The following is a 4,901-nucleotide window of genomic DNA, read 5'->3' on the forward strand; positions in this document are numbered from 1 at the left end:
CTCCCTCCCCTCCTCCCTCTCCTCCTCCCTCTCACCTCCCTCCCCTCCTCCCTCCCCTCCTCCCTCCTCCCTCCCCTCCTTCCTTCCCTCCTCCCTCCCACCTCCCTCCTCCCTCCCCTCCTCCCTCCCCTCCTCCCTCCCACCTCTCTCCATGCTCTTCCTGCAGGTGTAACCCCGGTCTCCACGGAGGGAGACACAGAAGCACGCCTGTGATTGGCAGACAACCCATTTGCATGTTAGTCTGTGTCTGTGCTTCCTCTATGGCCCCGACCCTATCGCTGGCAGGTGGCCAGGCGTGGCCATTCGTCGCCAGGAGAGCGGGCTGGGCCCCTGAGGGTGAGTGACCCCCACGGGCCGCCGACCAGACCTCACGCGGGGCTGAGCACGTCCCCGCGCTGCCTGCCGACACCTGCACAGCTCATCCAGGGCCTCGAAGGCCGCGCAAAGGCCCGGCAGGCCGCCAGGCACGAGGCTGCCGCGGTCACTGGCACTGTCCTCACTGTCCTGGCGGACACCTCGCAGTGTGAGCCGCAGGCTGGCTGCAGCAGGGGGTCCGGTGACAGCAGGGAGGGGAGCGAGCCATCGCCTGCAGGTCGGACGGACGACAGCCTGCGGGCCAGGGCAGCCTCTGTCCGCACCCTCCAGCTGCTGCTGAAATGCAGGGGAGACCCGGAGGCCCGGTTTGCAAAGCAGGACATTCAGGCTGACTGGCCGCCTCCCCCGTCCCCTCCCCCGTCCCCGGTGCCATTGGGGCGCCTGACATCAGCATCTGTGGGGCTCACCGGCCTCCAGGGAGGGGGAGGCTGACAGATGGGGGGGTGGGGGCAGTGGGAAGAAGGAACAGGGCCAGGAGCTGGTGCAGAAGGAAAGAGGGAGGGGAAGAAGGGAGGGAAGGAGGGAGGGTGGCTGTCCTGTTCGCTCACTCGCCGTCGTCCCCGGGGCGATGGTTAAAACGTCCACAGGAATTCACTAACCACGCAGCCAAGACCTGATGACGCCGCGGCCCTGGGTGTGGGGACACGGAGCCGCAGACCGGCCTGCGCCCGGAGGCAGGGCCCATGGGAGAGAAGTGGGCAAACGTGGCTTCATTCCAGTGAGGTGCTGCTCCCTGAAGACCGGGAGAATTGGGAGACACCCCCAGGCGGGGAGCGGGCGGTTTGCACAGGACACGTGGGATGAAGAGCTGGTGTCCAACGTGCATGCGGAACCCCTGCAGCTCGGCCACAAGGAACGGCGGCAGCGTTAGGGAGCGCCGCTCACGGCGGGGAGGCGGGAGGCCCGGCGGCCGCACCATCTGTCACCCCACACTTCGGCTCACGGGCCCGAGGCCAGAGCCCACGGCGGACCCTCCCCGCGGCCCTGGACTCGCCATCGCCGCACCCTGGGCTCCTGCACACACCGGCTCAGTGACGTGGGTGGGTTCTCCGTGAGACGCCAGCGAGCCTCGAGGGTCGCCGCTCACCCGCGGGGGCCCGGGCCTTCCCGTCCAGAGTCTTCTCCTCGAACAGACCACCCTCAGGTGGCTCCGCACACCTTCACGTCCCGGCCCCGGAGGAGGAGGAGGAGGAGGAGGAGGAGGTGGAGGAGGAGGAAGGGGAGGAGGGGAACACCCGGAACCCCACGCTGCTTCTGCGCGCGCCCCGGGGCCAGAACCTGACCGCACGGAGGGAGGCGGGGCCCGTGGTCTGCACCGGGACGAACCCAGCGGGAACTGCAGTTACTACGGCAAGGAGCGTGGGGTGCTGGGAGCCAGGAGCAGGCCCCCCCCAAACACCTGGAGAAGGCGGCCTCGCCCCGAGCACAGCAGGACACGGAAGCGCGTCCGGGTGGGTGTGACGGGCTCCGGCTGCGACCTGCCCCCCGCTGGGCTGGGTGGCCCCAGGGACGGCCCTGGTGCGGGTCCCTAGGCCTCCGGACCCGCTCACCTGCCTCATCGTTGGTCTTAGTTCCAGATTCTTTCCCAGATTCTTTCCCATGTCACCAGCAGATTCTGCGTCGCACTCCAAAGGCAAATCTAGCCCGGCCAGTGTGGCTCAGTGGGTAGAGCGTCGGCCTGTGGACCAAAGGGTCCCGGGTTCGATTCCGGTCAAGGGCACGGACCTCAGTGGCAGGCTCCTCCCTGGCCCGGGCCCTGGTCGGGGTGCGTGCAGGACGCAACCAACGATGTGTTTCTCTCACATCGATGTTTCTCTCTGTCTCTCCCTCTCCCTCCCACTGTCCCTAAGATCAGTGGGTGAGGATTAAAAAACAAATCAATAAAATGCAAATCGAATCATGTCGCTCCTCTGCTTAAAGGACCCTGGGCTGGCTCCCTACTCCTGAGAGGCCCAAGCCAACCCTCTCAGCCAAGCACCACACACCGGTCAACCTTTAACTCTCATCTTCGCTGCCCTCCGGTGTACTCTGAGCGCCAGGCCCATGGACGCATCAGCAACTCTCTAAAGCCGCCTCACACCCCCCCCCCCCCGCCTCCACCCCTCACAGCCGCCCCCACACCCCCGGCCTCCACCCCCCACACCCCCCCGCCCCGGCCTCCGCCCCCACACCCCCCGGCCTCTGCCCCTCACACCCCCCGGCCTCCGCCCCTCACACCCTCCCCCCACCTCCGCCCCCACACCCCCAGCCTCCGCCCCCGCACTGGGCCTCTGTGTGTGATGTCTCTTCTGCGGGGAGGGCCCTGCCCTGCACGCCCTCCTGGGAGGGTCCACGCAGCCTTCAGGGCCCAGGCTCGGACGGCTCCCTGCCCCTCAGGAAGCTGCTTCTCCAGCGCCAGCAGGGCCAGCACAGAGGAGAGGGAGTCGCAGCCTTGGAGTCCCACACGCCTGGACGCAGAGCCACCTCGGCCGCTTACCAGGTGGGCGGGCAGTTCCTTAGACCTCATTTTTGTTCATCTGTAGGACAGAGCTAGTCACACCCACACGACAACATGGTTATGAAGATGAAGACAAACATAAAGGATGTTCGGCTCAATGACCTATTACTGGAATTAGTACTCTGCATGTGAGTTAGGGGAAAGTTAATGTAATACTATACTACCAGGGGCCAGGTGAACGAAATTCGTGCACGGTGGTGGGGGGGTGTCCCTCAGCCCAGCCTGCACCCTCTCCAATCTGGGGCCCCTCGGGGGATGTCCAACCGTGGGATCGGCAGGGATCTGGCCTAAACTGGCAGTCGGACATCCCTCTCGCAATCCGGGATGGCTGGCTCCTAATTGCTCACCTGCCTGCCGGCCTGTTTGCCCCCAACTGCCCCCCCCCACTGGCCTGCTCACCCCCAACTTCCCCCCCCCACCAGCCTTCTCGTCCCCAATTGCCCTCCCTGCCGACCCGGTCATCACTAACTGCCCTCCCCTGCCGGCCTGATCACCCACAACTGCCCTCCCCTGCCAGCCATCTTGTGACCACATGGGGCAGCCATCTTGTGTGCGGGCGTGACAGTCAATTTGCATATTACCTCTTTATTATATAGGATTGTATGTTATAACTGTAACAAAAATATCGTAAGAGAACGCCTGGGGAAATGGAATGGTCTTTATCTTAATGGGAGTTTGGATTTTGTGGGTGTAACATTGTCAAAACTCAACTTAAGATTGGTGCGTTTCATTTATGGAAGTAAATATTTGGTCAAGAGGAAAACAATCATTCAGGCCTGGTTAATCCCAGGCAGGCCACGCACTCAGAGGGAAGTGTTTGCATACACTGCGAACTGCATCCATTAAATAAGAGCTGATCAACAAACAGATGGGTGGAAATGGATAGGTTTGTGATAAAAATAAAAAAGTGTAGTAAAGCCCTAACTGGTTTGGCTCAGTGGATGGAGCGTCGGCCTGCGGACTCAAGGGTCCCAGGTTCGATTCCGGTCAAGGGCATGTACCTTGGTTGCGGGCACATCCCCAGTGGGAGGTGTGCAGGAGGCAGCTGATCAATGTTTCTCTCTCATCGATGTTTCCAGCTCTCTGTCCCTCTCCCTTCCTCTCTGTAAAATATCAATAAAATATGGTTTTTTTTTTAAAAAAAAAGTGTAGTAAAACATTAGTGGTGGGATTTAAGCTGTGGGCACCCGGATGTCCATGGTAGGATTCTTTTAGCTTTGCTATTATGAAAATTTTCATAACAAAAGCACAGTAAAAGGCCTTCTCCTAAAGTGGCTTTAAAATCAGTGGTTTTTCTTTTTGCCCCTCCAGGAACAGCCTCGGGGCGCGTGTGCCAGGCTGTGGGCAGGGACGCAATGTGCTTCAAGTTGCCGAGTCATTCTCTCGACGCGAGGACATTGTCCTCACCCGCGGCCACAGCCGGACCGTGCTGTCCCGGTTCCCAGGGAAAGGAGCGTGCGGGAGGCGTGCCCATCTGGGAAGGCCCAGGCCAGCTGCAGAGGCGTGACTTCTGCGCGCATGACGCTGAGAGGGCCGAGTCACGTCACCACGTGGGACCGCAGAGGAGTCTGGGAAAGATGGGAGCACCCCCCACTCGGTGCTCTGTGAGAATCCACCAGGAGGCCATTCTCACCCCGAATCGCAGGCATTCGGAAACCCCAGGAGCCTGCAGACTCCTCGAGGGCAATAGTGTTCTGCATCTCGGGATCTCCGGAAATTAAACACGAGGCCGAAGTGAGATGGGTCTTCGAGAAACGTTTGCTGCCAAAACCGGTTTGGCTCAGGGGACAGAGCGTCGGCCTGCGGACTGAAGGGTCCCAGGTTCGATTCTGGTCAAGGGCATGTACCTTGGTTGCGGGCACATCCCCAGTGGGAGGTGTGCAGGAGGCAGCTGATGGATGTTTCTCTCTCATCGATGTTTCTGACTCTCTATTCCTCTTCCTTCCTCTCTGTAAGATATCAATAAAATATATTTTTTTAAAAAAAAGAAGAAAAGAAACGTTTGCTGAACGAAGTGAATGCCTAAAGC

The sequence above is a fragment of the Plecotus auritus genome (assembly GCF_963455305.1).
Source record: "Plecotus auritus genome assembly, chromosome: 2".
NCBI classification, from domain to species: domain Eukaryota; kingdom Metazoa; phylum Chordata; class Mammalia; order Chiroptera; family Vespertilionidae; genus Plecotus; species Plecotus auritus.